General features: G+C 45.0%; 1 pseudogene across 1 annotated transcript in view; it reads left to right on the forward strand.

Annotated features, from left to right (window-relative positions):
• LOC118945988 (netrin receptor UNC5A-like) overlaps window positions 1-15,352 on the forward strand; it is a 55,314-nt pseudogene that overhangs the window by 20,045 nt on the left and 19,917 nt on the right. The window contains exons 3-5 of the transcript XR_016492110.1: window positions 775-986; window positions 1,826-2,141; window positions 10,887-10,974. The product of XR_016492110.1 is annotated as a netrin receptor UNC5A-like (transcript). The remainder of the gene's footprint in view (window positions 1-774; window positions 987-1,825; window positions 2,142-10,886; window positions 10,975-15,352) is intronic.

Genomic DNA, 15,352 nt, shown 5'->3' on the forward strand with positions numbered 1-15,352 from the left:
AGGTTAGTGAACTCAGCACCAGGACCAGCTGGATGAGGGGACTGAAACTTCAATGTGTTAGTAGAACAGGTTAGTGAACTCAGCCCCAGGACCAGCTTGATGAGGGGACTGAGGCTTCAGTGTGTTAGTAGAACAGGTTAGTGAACTCAGCACCAGGACCAGCTGGATGAGGGGACTGAGGCTTCAGTGTGTTAGTAGAACAGGTTTGTGAACTCAGCCCCAGGACCAGCTGGATGAGGGGACTGAGACTTCAGTGTGTTAGTAGAACAGGTTTGTGAACTCAGCCCCAGGACCAGCTGGATGAGGGGACTGAGACTTCAGTGTGTTAGTAGAACAGGTTAGTGAACTCAGCCCCAGGACCAGCTGGATGAGGGGACTGAGGCTTCAGTGTGTTAGTAGAACAGGTTAGTGAACTCAGCCCCAGGACCAGCTGGATGAGGGGACTGAGACTTCAGTGTGTTAGTAGAACAGGTTTGTGAACTCAGCCCCAGGACCAGCTGGATGAGGGGAATATTTTCTTTGCTCAGCTCTTGGCATTGCTGGGCTTGGTAATGATATGAGAGGGGGTCACTGTATTTTAGATGTTTCCAAAACTAATCTTTCTCTCTCTCCCTCCCTCTCTCGCTGTCTCGCTCTGTCTCCCTCCCTCTCTGTCTCCCTCTCTCTCTCCCCCTCCCTCCCTCCTTCCTTCCTTCCCTCCCTCCCTCCCTCCCTCCCTCCCGCTCTCTCTGTCTCCCTCTATCTCTCTCTCTCCCTCACCCTCTCTCTCTCTAGCTGCCAATGGAGTTGAGGGTGTGGCCCTGTATGTGGGTATTGTAGCCGTAGCTCTCTGTCTGACCCTCATCCTCATCGTGGTGGTCCTGGTCTACCGCCGTAAGAAGGAGGGTCTGGACGCTGACGTAGCGGACTCGTCCATCCTGACCACGGGCTTCCAGCCTATGGGCATCAAGCCTAGCAAGCCAGGTGTGTGGGCACCTCGGCACCGGGCCCCCTGGCCCCCGCCCTCATACCATCTACTGTCCCTTGTGTTCCCTAGTCTCACCATACTCGTCTACTGTCCCTTGTGTTATCTAGTCTCACCATACTCGTCTACTGTCCCTTGTGTTCCCTAGTCTCACCATACTATCTACTGTCCCTTGTGTCATCTAGTCTCACCATACTCATATACTCAGCATTTTTTGTAATGCTGCTATTGTTGTGTTGTTTTTCGCTCGTGACTGTGTGTGTGTGTGTGTGTGTGTGTGTGTGTGTGTGTTGGTGTGTGTTGGCTTGTTGCTCCTCTCCTCTGACTCACCATAGAATCCTTTCTAAACTCTGCCTGCTAATCCTCCTCAGAGTCTCTCTGTCTCGGAGTTCTGGCTGGAATTGATTGTGGCTGAAGAGAGAGAGAGAGAGAGAGAGAGAGAGAGAGAGAGAGAGAGAGAGACTGAATGATAATGGAATTCTGCTGTGTTTGTGTGCTTCTATTTCTGTGAGTTTGTTTATTTTTTTCTCTCTCTCTTTTTCTCTCCCTATCTGTGGGTGTGTGTGTTTGTGTGTGAATCGTTGAGGTTTGAAAGCACTAGATTATCTGTGAGATTTCCTATGATGATTCCTGTGATGTGACGGTGTGTGTGTGTGTGTGTGTGTGTGTGTGTGTGTGTGTGTGTGTGTTTATGTGTGTGTGTGTGTTTATGTGTGTGTGTGTGTGTGTGTGTGTGTATGTGTGTGTGTGTGTGTGTGTGCGTGCGTGCGCGCGTGCGTGTTCTGTTTCTGTTCTGTTGTGCTGTCAGGGTCTGTATTTCCGTTGGGAGCACCGTGTTCACTCCTCTGATCTGTTTTAGAGAACTCCCATCTGCTTACCATCCAGCCGGACCTAACCACAACGACCACCAGCTACCAAGGAACCCTGCGCTCGCGCCACGACGGCACCACACACACCGGCACCGCTAAGTTCTCAATGACCAACGGTCCGCTCCTGGACCCCCTACCCAACGGGTCGCACCACACCTTACACAACGGGAAGATGACCTCTGACCCTGCGGAGTTTATGACCCGCCTGTCCAATCAGACGTACTTCAAGACGTTGCCGCGGGACGTGGCTAACACCTCGTATGGGACATTCAACTTCCTGGGGGGTAGACTCACCATCCCCAACACAGGTAACAACTGATTGATAAATTCAAGGATTCTTTTTTGAAAACGTATATATTTTAAGAAAAATAATATTTTTTTTGTTTTAACATCATCATGGCAGTGACTCTGTGTGAGTCTGTGTGAGTCTGTGTGAGTCTGTGTGACTGTGTGAGTCTGTGTGACTCTGTGTGAGTCTGTGTGAGTCTGTGTGAGTCTGTGTGACTCTGTGTGACTCTGTGTGAGTCTGTGTGAGTCTGTGTGGCTCTGTGTGACTCTGTGTGAGTCTGTGTGAGTCTGTGTGACTCTGTGTGACTCTGTGTGAGTCTGTGTGACTCTGTGTGACTCTGTGTGAGTCTGTGTGAGTCTGTGTGAGTCTGTGTGACTCTGTGTGACTCTGTGTGACTCTGTGTGAGTCTGTGTGGCTGTCACGTGTGCTCCCTCTCCAGCCTCTAGGTCACCAGGCTGCTAGTTCGTTTACCTGCGCATCATCAGACTCACCTGGACTCCATCACTTCCCTGATTACCTTCCCTATATACAGTGGGGCAAAAAAGTATTTAGTCAGCCACCAATTGTGCAAGTTCTCCCACTTAAAAAGATCAGAAGAGGCCTGTAATTCTCATCATAGGTACATTTCAACTATGACAGACAAAATGAGAAAATCCAGAAAATCACATTGTAGGATTTTTTATGAATTTATTTGCAAATTATGGTGGAAAATAAGTATTTGGTTAATACACCCTATTCCCTATGGGCCTTGGTTAATACACCCTATTCCCTATGGGCCTTGGTTAATACACCCTATTCCCTATGGGCCTTGGTCAATGCACCCTATTCCCTATGGGCCTTGGTTAATACACCCTATTCCCTATGGGCCTTGGTTAATGCACCCTATTCCCTATGGGCCTTGGTTAATACACCCTATTCCCTATGGGCCTTGGTTAATGCACCCTATTCCCTATGGGCCTTGGTTAATGCACCCTATTCCCTATGGGCCTTGGTTAATACACCCTATTCCCTATGGGCCTTGGTTAATGCACCCTATTCCCTATGGGCCTTGGTTAATGCACCCTATTCCCTATGGGCCTTGGTTAATGAACCCTATTCCCTACGGGCCCTGGTTAATGCACCCTATTCCCTATGGGCCTTGGTTAATGCACCATATTCCCTATGGGCCTTGGTTAATGCACCCTATTCCCTATGGGCCTTGGTTAATGCACCCTATTCCCTATGGGCCTTGGTCAATGCACCCTATTCCCTATGGGCCTTGGTTAATACACCCTATTCCCTATGGGCCTTGGTTAATGCACCCTATTCCCTATGGGCCTTGGTTAATACACCCTATTCCCTATGGGCCTTGGTTAATACACCCTATTCCCTATGGGCCTTGGTTAATGCACCCTATTCCCTATGGGCCTTGGTTAATACACCCTATTCCCTATGGGCCTTGGTTAATGCACCCTATTCCCTATGGGCCTTGGTTAATGCACCCTATTCCCTATGGGCCTTGGTTAATACACCCTATTCCCTATGGGCCTTGGTTAATGCACCCTATTCCCTATGGGCCTTGGTTAATGCACCATATTCCCTATGGGCCTTGGTTAATGCACCATATTCCCTATGGGCCTTGGTTAATGCACCCTATTCCCTATGGGCCTTGGTTAATGCACCATATTCCCTATGGGCCTTGGTTAATACACCCTATTCCCTATGGGCCTTGGTTAATACACCCTATTCCCTATGGGCCTTGGTTAATGCACCCTATTCCCTATGGGCCTTGGTAAATACACCCTATTCCCTATGGGCCTTGATTAATACACCATATTCCCTATGGGCCTTGGTTAATGCACCATATTCCCTATGGGCCTTGGTTAATGCACCCTATTCCCTATGGGCCTTGGTTAATACACCCTATTCCCTATGGGCCTTGGTTAATGCACCCTATTCCCTATGGGCCTTGGTTAATGCACCCTATTCCCTATGGGCCTTGGTTAATGCACCCTATTCCCTATGGGCCTTGGTGAATGCACCCTATTCCCTATGGGCCTTGGTTAATACACCCTATTCCCTATGGGCCTTGGTTAATGCACCATATTCCCTATGGGCCTTGGTTAATACACCCTATTCCCTATGGGCCTTGGTTAATGCACCATATTCCCTATGGGCCTTGGTTAATACACCCTATTCCCTATGGGCCTTGGTTAATGAACCCTATTCCCTATGGGCCTTGGTTAATGCACCCTATTCCCTTTGGGCCTTGGTTAATGCACCCTATTCCCTATGGGCCTTGGTTAATGCACCCTATTCCCTTTGGGCCTTGGTTAATGCACCCTATTCCCTATGGGCCTTGGTTAATGCACCCTATTCCCTATGGGCCTTGGTTAATGCACCCTATTCCCTATGGGCCTTGGTCAATGCACCCTATTCCCTATGGGCCTTGGTTAATGCACCCTATTCCCTATGGGCCTTGGTTAATACACCCTATTCCCTATGGGCCTTGGTCAATGCACCCTATTCCCTATGGGCCTTGGTTAATACACCCTATTCCCTATGGGCCTTGGTTAATGCACCCTATTCCCTATGGGCCTTGGTTAATACACCCTATTCCCTATGGGCCTTGGTTAATGCACCCTATTCCCTATGGGCCTTGGTTAATGCACCCTATTCCCTATGGGCCTTGGTTAATACACCCTATTCCCTATGGGCCTTGGTTAATGCACCCTATTCCCTATGGGCCTTGGTTAATGCACCCTATTCCCTATGGGCCTTGGTTAATGAACCCTATTCCCTACGGGCCCTGGTTAATGCACCCTATTCCCTATGGGCTCTGTTTAAATGAGGTGCACTACATAAGGAATAGGGTGCCATTTGGGACTAAATCTGTATGAGTGTCTACATTAGTGTTCCAGACTGTATGGAGAGGGAGAATCCACTTCAGGTTACCTTCAGGTTCAGACTGTATGGAGGGAGAAACCACTTCAGGTTCAGTCTGTATGAAGGGAGAAACCACTTCAGGTTCAGACTGTATGAAGGGAGAATCCTCTTCAGGTTCCCTTCAGGTTCAGACTGTGTGGAGGGAGAAACCACTTCAGGTTCAGACTGTATGAAGGGAGAAACCACTTTAGGTTCAGACTGTATGAAGGGAGAATCCACTTCAGGTTCCCTTCAGGTTCAGACTGTATGGAGAGGGAGAAACCACTTCAGGTTCAGACTGTATGAAGGGAGAAACCACTTCAGGTTCAGACTGTATGAAGGGAGAAACCACTTCAGGTTACCTTCAGGTTCAGACTGTATGGAGGGAGAAACCACTTCAGGTTCCCTTCAGGTTCAGACTGTATGGAGAGGGAGAAACCACTTCAGGTTCAGACTGTATGGAGGGAGAAACCACTTCAGGTTCAGACTGTATGGAGGGAGAAACCACTTCAGGTTCCCTTCAGGTTCAGACTGTATGGAGAGGGAGAATCCACTTCAGGTTCAGACTGTATGAAGGGAGAAACCACTTCAGGTTCAGACTGTATGAAGGGAGAAACCACTTCAGGTTCAGACTGTATGAAGGGAGAATCCACTTCAGGTCCCCTTCAGGTTCAGACTGTATGGAGAGGGAGAAACCACTTCAGGTTACCTTCAGGGTCAGAGTGTATGGAGAGGGAGAATCCACTTCAGGTTACTTTCAGGTTCAGACTGTATGGAGGGAGAAACCACTTCAGGTTACCTTCAGGTTCAGACTGTATGAAGGGAGAAACCACTTCAGGTTCAGACTGTATGAAGGGAGAATCCACTTCAGGTTCAGACTGTATGGAAAGGGAGAAACCACTTCAGGTTCAGACTGTATGGAGGGAGAAACCACTTCAGGTTCAGACTGTATGGAGGGAGAAACCACTTCAGGTTCCCTTCAGGTTCAGACTGTATGGAGAGGGAGAATCCACTTCAGGTTCAGACTGTATGAAGGGAGAAACCACTTCAGGTTCAGACTGTATGAAGGGAGAATCCACTTCAGGTTCAGACTGTATGAAGGGAACACTTCAGGTTCAGACTGTATGAAGGGAGAAACCACTTCAGGTTCAGACTGTATGAAGGGAGAATCCACTTCAGGTTACCTTCAGGGTCAGACTGTATGGAGGGAGAAACCACTTCAGGTTCCGACTGTATGGAGAGGGAGAAAGCAGGTTACCTTCAGGTTCTGGTGATGATTACCTAGGAACCACTGACTAGACTTCTTTTTCAAACTGCCAAGATGGAAAAACGTCTAAAGAAACTTTAAAATGTCAAGTACAATTGGTACAATAGTATAATTAAAACAATACATCACTACTTCAGCCACATTCATATGGGTTCATTTGGAAAGCGATGTTCTATTTTAAAACAACTGAAGTCCGTTTTTAGATGAGCCATATCTGAACACGGACAGTAATTACGGTCAAACGGAGGGAGAGCTGTATCAGGACGGAACATGGAGAGAGGTAAAGACATCCAGGAAACGACTTTAGACCAAATGACCTCAATTAGAACCTTCATCATTAATGACATCACAGCGGCTAGTCGTGGATGACTGACGCACACAACGTTATGGACAAGCCTTAATGGTTTGGTAATGTAGAGCATCAGCCAGTCTGGGATCCTTTTTGTCTTCTCTTGTCTCTCCTCCTCTCCCCATTCAGTAGTTATATAGGTGACAACATGTTGACCAGATCATTCAGTAGTTAGTTATATAAGTGACAACTTGTTGGTCAGTGTTTCTGTTGGCCAGAACATTCAGTAGTTAGTTATATAAGTGACAACAGTGTTTCTGTTGACCAGATCATTCAGTAGTTAGTTATATAAGTGACAACAGTATTTATGTTAGCCAGATCATTCAGTAGTTAGTTATATAAGTGACAACAGTGTTTCTGTTAGCAAGATCATTCAGTAGTTAGTTATATAAGTGACAACATGTTGGTCAGTGTTTCTGTTGACCAGATCATTCAGTAGTTAGATATATAAGTGACAACATGTTGGTCAGTGTTTCTGTTGGCCAGATCATACAGTAGTTAGTTATATAAGTGACAACAGTGTTTCTGTTAGCAAGATCATTCAGTAGTTAGTTATATAAGTGACAACATGTTGGTCAGTGTTTCTGTTGGCCAGATCATACAGTAGTTAGTTATATAAGTGACAACATGTTGACCAGATCATTCAGTAGTTAGTTATATAAGTGACAACAGTGTTTCTGTTAGCAAGATCATTCAGTAGTTAGTTATATAAGTGACAACATGTTGGTCAGTGTTTCTGTTGACCAGATCATTCAGTAGTTAGATATATAAGTGACAACATGTTGGTCAGTGTTTCTGTTGGCCAGATCATACAGTAGTTAGTTATATAAGTGACAACAGTGTTTCTGTTAGCAAGATCATTCAGTAGTTAGTTATATAAGTGACAACATGTTGGTCAGTGTTTCTGTTGGCCAGATCATACAGTAGTTAGTTATATAAGTGACAACATGTTGGTCAGTGTTTCTGTTGGCCAGATCATACAGTAGTTAGTTATATAAGTGACAACAGTGTTTCTGTTAGCAAGATCATTCAGTAGTTAGTTATATAAGTGACAACATGTTGGTCAGTGTTTCTGTTGGCCAGATCATACAGTAGTTAGTTATATAAGTGACAACAGTGTTTCTGTTAGCAAGATCATTCAGTAGTTAGTTATATAAGTGACAACATGTTGGTCAGTGTTTCTGTTGACCAGATCATTCAGTAGTTAGTTATATAAGTGACAACAGTATTTATGTTAGCCAGATCATTCAGTAGTTAGTTATATAAGTGACAACAGTGTTTCTGTTGACCAGATCATTCAGTAGTTAGTTATATAAGTGACAACATGTTGGTCAGTGTTTCTGTTGACCAGATCATACAGTAGTTAGTTATATAAGTGTGAACATGTTGACCAGATCATTCAGTAGTTAGTTATATAAGTGACAACATGTTGGTCAGTGTTTCTGTTGGCCAGATCATTCAGTAGTTAGTTATATAAGTGACAAAATGTTGGTCAGTGTTTCTGTTAGTCAGATCATTCAGTAGTTAGTTATATAAGTGACAACATGTTGGTCAGTGTTTCTGTTGACCAGATCATTCAGTAGTTAGTTATATACAGTGGGGCAAAAAAAGTATTTAGTCAGCCACCAATTGTGCAAGTTCTCCCACTTAAAAAGATGAGAGAGGCCTGTAATTTTCATCATAAGTACACTTCAACTATGACAGACAAAATGAGAAAAATGTTTCCAGAAAATCACATTGTAGGATTTTTAATGAGTTTATTTGCAAATTATGGTGGAAAATAAGTATTTGGTCAATAACAAAAGTTTATCTCAATACTTTGTTATATACCCTTTGTTGGCAATGACAGAGGTCAAATGTTTTCTGTAAGTCTTCACAAGGTTTTCACACACTGTTGCTGGTATTTTGGCCCATTCCTCCATGCAGATCTCCTCTAGAGCAGTGATGTTTTGGGGCTGTTGCTGGGCAACACGGACTTTCAACTCCCTCCAAAGATTTTCTATGGGGTTGAGATCTGGAGACTGGCTAGGCCACTCCAGGACAACTATCTCTGCAGCACTCCACCAATCAGGCATTTATGGTAGAGTGGCCAGATGGAAGTTACTCCTCAGTAAAAAGCACATGACAGCCCACTTGGAGTTTGCCAAAAGGCACGTAAAGACTCTCAGACCATGAGAAACAAGATTCTCTGGTCTGATGAAAGCAAGATTGAACTCTTTGGCCTGAATGCCAAGCGTCACATCTCAAGGGAACCTGGCACTGTCCCTACGGTGAAGCATGGTGGTGGCAGCATCATGCTGTGGGGATGTTTTTTAAGCGCAGGGACTGGGAGACTAGTCAGGATCAAGGGAAAGATGAACGACGGAAAGTACAGAACGATCCTTGATGAAAACCTGCTCCAGAGCCCTCAGGACCTCAGTCTGGGGTTAAGGTTCACCTTCCAACAGGACAACAGCCCTAAGCACACAGCCAAGACAATGCAGGAGTGGCTTTGGGACAAGTTTCTATATGTCCTTGAGTGGCCCAGCCAGAGCCGATCGAACATCTTTGGAGAGACATGAAAATAGCTGTAGCAATGATGTTGTTTTATTAGAAGTTTGCAAACATTTCTAAAAACCTGTTTTTGCTTTGTCATTATGGGGTATTGTGATGTCATTATGGGGTATTGTGATGTCATTATGGGGTATTGTGATGTCATTATGGGGTATTGTGATGTCATTATGGGGTATTGTGATGTCATTATGGGGTATTGTGATGTCATTTTGGGGTATTATGTGTAGATTGATGAGTAAATGCTAACATTCACCAGCTGTATGGTGGCAGGGGGAAAGTATTTCCGTGGTAGCAGGGTTGAGATAACCACTTCTGCATTGGGGAAAGTGGAAGAAGCTTTTTCAATTCCCTGGAGGGGATGGCTAGCTCTCTCATGAGTAGTTGATTGTCACACCTCAGCTTTCTCACCTCTTCCTGCAGTGCTGTTAGCTTGGCTGTGTGTTCCTCTGTTAGCTGGGCTGTGTGTTCCTCTGTTAGCTGGGCTGTGTGCTCCTCTGTTAGCTGGGCTGTGTGTTCCTCTGTTATCTGGGCTGTGTGGTCCTCTGTTAGCTGGGCTGTGTGGTCCTCTGTTAGCTGGGCTGTGTGTTCCTCTGTTAGCTGGGCTGTGTGTTCCTCTGTTAGCTGGGCTGTGTGTTCCTCTGTTAGCTGGGCTGTGTGTTCCTCTGTTAGCTGGGCTGTGTGTTCCTCTGTTAGCTGGGCTGTGTGTTCCTCTGTTAACTGGGCTGTGTGGCCCTCTGTTAGCTGGGCTGTGTGTTCCTCTGTCAGCTGGGCTGTGTGTTCCTCTGTCAGCTGGGCTGTGTGGCCCTCTGTTAGCTGGGCTGTGTGTTCCTCTGTTAGCTGGGCTGTGTGTTCCTCTGTTAGCTGGGCTGTGTGTTCCTCTGTTAGCTGGGCTGTGTGTTCCTCTGTCAGCTGGGCTGTGTGGCCCTCTGTTAGCTGGGCTGTGTGTTCCTCTGTCAGCTGGGCTGTGTGTTCCTCTGTCAGCTGGGCTGTGTGTTCCTCCAAAGAGGCCGCTTGCGTGGGGGAGGAACTCTGCTGCCATTATTAGGCGCTTCACACCTCTCACTTCGTACTTCAGTGCCAATTAATGTTGAATCCCGTTCTCTCCTTCTTGACAAAGTTAGACACTTCTTTTCTATTCTTCGTGAAGTTAATTAAGTATCTGGAGATTATTATAATGTTCTTTTCATTCTAGGTTTGGAAAGTAGCTTCAGACTGAATGTTTCTTGCTCAGTTGCAGGTTGGATGATATCTTAGGGTTTCTGCTCCTTTTGCTTGTTTCTGGTTTGTCAGACAGTTTGCAGGATAATTCTAGGCTGTAAGAATCCTTGGTTGTAAAAAATGCTTCCATTTAATGTTATTCAAAATCAGGTTGTAGGTTTGGCGTTCTGATTTGGATGTTATGTTGTGTATGGTCGTATCCTGTATATGTCGTGGTTTAAACAACCCTAAATCTCTGTCTCTGTCTCTGTCTCTGTCTCTGTCTCTGTCTCTGTCTCTGTCTCTCTCTCTCTCTGTCTCTGTCTCTCTCTCAGTCTCTCTCTCTCTCTGTCTCTCTCTCTCTCTCTCTCTCTCTCTCTATACATGTACTGTATGCTGTCACATATTGTATGCCACTGAGGTGCGGTCTTCTTCTGTGGTGGTATTTATGTTAGGATTAATTCTTCTTCTTCTCTACTGTTGTTGTTGTTTAGGCATCAGCCTGCTGATCCCTCCAGAGGCCATCCCCAGGGGAAAGATCTATGAGATATATCTCACCGCTCAGAGGAAGGAAGATTTAAGGTGGGGCTATTTAACTCTGACTCACTGACTGGTCCCCTGCTGTGTGACTAACCTGCTGGTCCCCTGCTGTGTGACTAACTGGCTGGTCCCCTGCTGTGTGACTAACTGGCTGGTCCCCTGCTGTGTGACTAACCTGCTGGTCCCCTGCTGTGTGACTAACTGGTTGGTCCCCTGCTGTGTGACTAACTGGCTGGTCCCCTGCTGTGTGACTAACTGGCTGGTCCCCTGCTGTGTGACTAACTGGCTGGTCCCCTGCTGTGTGACTAACTGGCTGGTCCCCTGCTGTGTGACTAACCTGCTGGTCCCCTGCTGTGTGACTAACTGGCTGGTCCCCTGCTGTGTGACTAACCTGCTGGTCCCCTGCTATGTGACTAACTGGCTGGTCCCCGGCTGTGTTCCTGTGTGACTAACTGGCTGGTCCCCTGCTGTGTGGCTAACTGGCTGGTCCCCTAATGTGTGGCTAACTGGCTGGTCCCCTGCTGTGTGGCTAACTGGCTGGTCCCCTGCTGTGTGGCTAACTGGCTGGTCCCCTGCTGTCTGACTAACTGGCTGGTCCCCTGCTGTGTGGCTAACTGGCTGGTCCCCTGCTGTGTGACTAACTGGCTGGTCCCCTGCTGTGTGGCTAACTGGCTGGTCCCCTGCTGTGTGGCTAACTGGCTGGTCCCCTGCTGTGTGGCTAACTGGCTGGTCCCCTGCTGTCTGACTAACTGGCTGGTCCCCTGCTGTGTGACTAACTGGGTGGTCCTCTGCTGTGTGGCTAACTGGCTGGTCCCCTGCTGTCTGGCTAACTGTCTGGTCCCCTGCTGTGTGGCTAGCTGGCTGTAACCCTGCTGTGTAACTAACTGGCTGGTCCCCTGCTGTGTGGCTAACTGGCTGGTCCCCTGCTGTCTGACTAACTGGTTGGTCCCCTGCTGTGTGGCTAACTGGGTGGTCCCCTGTTATGTGACTAACTGGTTGGTCCCCTGCTGTGTTGCTGTGTGACTAACTGGCTGGTCCTCTGCTGTGTAGCTAACTGGCTGGTCCCCTGCTGGGTGACTAACTGGCTGGTCCCCTGCTGTGTGACTAACTGGCTGTAACCCTGCCGTGTGGCTAACTGGTTGGTCCCCTGCTGTGTGACTAACTGGCTGTAACCCTGCTGTGTGGCTAACTGGCTGGTCCCCTGCTGTGTGGCTAACTGGCTGGTCCCCTGCTGTGTGACTAACTGGCTGTGTGTGTGTGTGTGTGTGTGTGTGTGTGTGTGTGTGTGTGTGTGTGTGTGTGTGTGTGTGTGTGTGTGTGTGTGTGTGTGTGTGTGTGTGTGTGTCCACGTATACCACGGCTAAGGGTTGTTCTTATGCACAACGCTTTGCGGAGGGCCATATACTGTACCACAAACCCCCAAGGTGCCTAATGCTATTATAAACTGGTTACCAATGTAATTAGACCAGAACAGAAAGAGGAGTGGGAGGCCCTGGTGCACAACTGAGCCAGAGGACAAGTGCATTAGTGTCTAGCTTGAGAAACAGACGCCTCACAAGTCCTCAACTGGCAGCTTCACTAAATAGTACCCGCAAAATACCAGTCTCAACGTCAACAGTGAAGAGGTGACTCCGGGATGCTGGCCGTCTAGGCAGAGTTGCAAAGAAAAAGCCATATTTTGCGGGTACTATTTAAGGAAGCTGACAGTTTCTCAAACTAGACACTCGAATGTACTTGTCCTCTTGCTCAGTTGTACACTGGGGCCTCCCACTCCTCTTTCTATTCTGGTTAGAGCCAGTTTGCACTGTTCTGTGAAGGGTTGTAGTACACAGCGTTGTCTGAGATCTTCAGTTTCTTGGCATTTTCTCGAATGGAATAGTATTCATTTTTCAGAACAAGAATAGACTAACGAGTTTAACAAGAAAGGTCTTTGTTTCTGGCCATTTTGAGCCTGTTATCAAACCAACAAATGCTGATTCTCTAGATTCTCAACTAGTCTAAAGGCCAGTTTTATTGCTTCTTTAATCAGGACAACAGTTTTTAGCTGTGCTAACATAATTACAAAATGGTTTTCTAATGATTAATTAGATTAGCTAACACAACGTGCCATTGGAACACAGGAGTGATGGTTGCTGATAATGGGCCTCTGTACGCCTATGTCGATATTCCATTTAAAAATCAGACGTTTCCAGCTACAATAGTCATTTACAACGTTAAAACAATGTCTACACTGTATTTCTGATCAATTTGATGCTATTTTAATGGACAAACATTTAGCTTTTCTTTCAAAAACAAGGACATTTCTAAGTGACCCCAAACTTTTGAACGATAGTGTATTTTAAAAAATAAAATAAAATGGCGTCCACCGCTGTGATCAAACAACGCAACCTTCTGACTCCTGAGGGATTATGGGAAGACCTCTGCTATCCCGTCCACACTTGTTACCCCTAGTGACCGGTTGTGACGTCATCTCCTGACATCCTCAGGACATGGATAGACAATCATCAGTCAATCTTCCGCCTGCGTGTGTTTGTTATTCCATAAGGAGCCGCTACATGTGGCTACCATTACTGCTAGCATTACCCAAGGCTGAGAGGGGTGTGGCCAATATACCACGACTAAGGGCTGTTCTTATGCACCCAGGTTATAATGTCTGATACACCACGGCTGTCAGCCAGTCGGCATTCAGGGCTTTGAAACACCCAGTTTATCATGGTAAATTAATAACAGGGCATGCTTTATACAAGTGCTGCTCTCTTTAAGTGAAATTAATTGTTTGGAAGCAGCTGTTTACTCAACGGGGTAAATTATTGCTCCTGGGTTCAGAATAACAAACAAAACACACTCATACACACACATACACACTCATACACACACATACACACACACACTCATGCACACACACAGGAGAACATAGCTCTTCAGTAGTAAATTAGGATTCAGTAGTTTATTACCATAGAGTATGTCTGCAGTGTATTACCATAGAGTAAGACTGTAGTGTATTACCTTGGAGTAAGACTGTAGTTTATTAACATAGAGTAAGACTGTAGTTTATTACCATAGAGTAAGACTGTAGTTTATTACCATATAGTAAGACTGTAGTTTATTCTCAGTGGTTTATTACTATAGAGTAATACTGTAGTTTATTACCATAGAGTAAGACTGTAGTTTATTACCACAGAGTAAGACTGTAGTTTATTACCACAGAGTAAGACTGTAGTTTATTACCATAGAGTAAGACTGTAGTTTATTACCATAGAGTAAGACTGTAGTTTATTACCATAGAGTAAGACTGTAGTTTATTACCATAGAGTAAGACTGTAGTTTATTACCATAGAGTAAGACTGTAGTTTATTACCATAGAGTAAGACTGTAGTTTATTACCATAGAGTAAGACTGTAGTTTATTACCATAGAGTAAGACTGTAGTTTATTACCATAGAGTAAGACTGTAGTTTATTACCATAGTAAGACTGTAGTTTATTACCATAGAGTAAGACTGTAGTTTATTACCATAGAGTAAGACTGTAGTTTATTACCATAGAGTAAGACTGTAGTTTATTACCATAGAGTAAGACTGTAGTTTATTACCATAGAGTAAGACTGTAGTTTATTACCATAGAGTAAGACTGTAGTTTATTACCATAGAGTAAGACTGTAGTTTATTACCATAGAGTAAGACTGTAGTTTATTACCATAGAGTAAGACTGTAGTTTATTACCATAGAGTAAGACTGTAGTTTATTCTCAGTGGTTTATTACTATAGAGTAATACTGTAGTTTATTACCATAGAGTAAGACTGTAGTTTATTACCATAGAGTAAGACTGTAGTTTATTACCATAGAGTAAGACTGTAGTTTATTACCATAGAGTAAGACTGTAGTTTATTACCATAGTAAGACTGTAGTTTATTACCATAGAGTAAGACTGTAGTTTATTACCATAGAGTAAGACTGTAGTTTATTACCATAGAGTAAGACTGTAGTTTATTACCATAGTAAGACTGTAGTTTATTACCATAGAGTAAGACTGTAGTTTATTACCATAGAGTAAGACTGTAGTTTATTACCATAGAGTAAGACTGTAGTTTATTACCATAGAGTAAGACTGTAGTTTATTACCACAGAGTAAGACTGTAGTTTATTACCATATAGTAAGACTGTAGTTTATTCTCAGTGGATTATTACTATAGAGTAATACTGTAGTTTATTACCATAGAGTAAGACTGTAGTTTATTACCACAGAGTAAGACTGTAGTTTATTACCATAGAGTATGTCTGCAGTGTATTACCATAGAGTAAGACTGTAGTGTATTACCTTGGAGTAAGACTGTAGTTTATTAACATAGAGTAAGACTGTAGTTTATTACCATAGAGTAAGACTGTAGTTTATTACCATAGAGTAAGACTGTAGTTTATTAC

This window comes from Oncorhynchus mykiss, chromosome 25, assembly GCF_057628025.1.
Source record: "Oncorhynchus mykiss isolate SJ-2025 chromosome 25, ASM5762802v1, whole genome shotgun sequence".
Taxonomy (NCBI): Eukaryota; Metazoa; Chordata; class Actinopteri; order Salmoniformes; family Salmonidae; genus Oncorhynchus; species Oncorhynchus mykiss.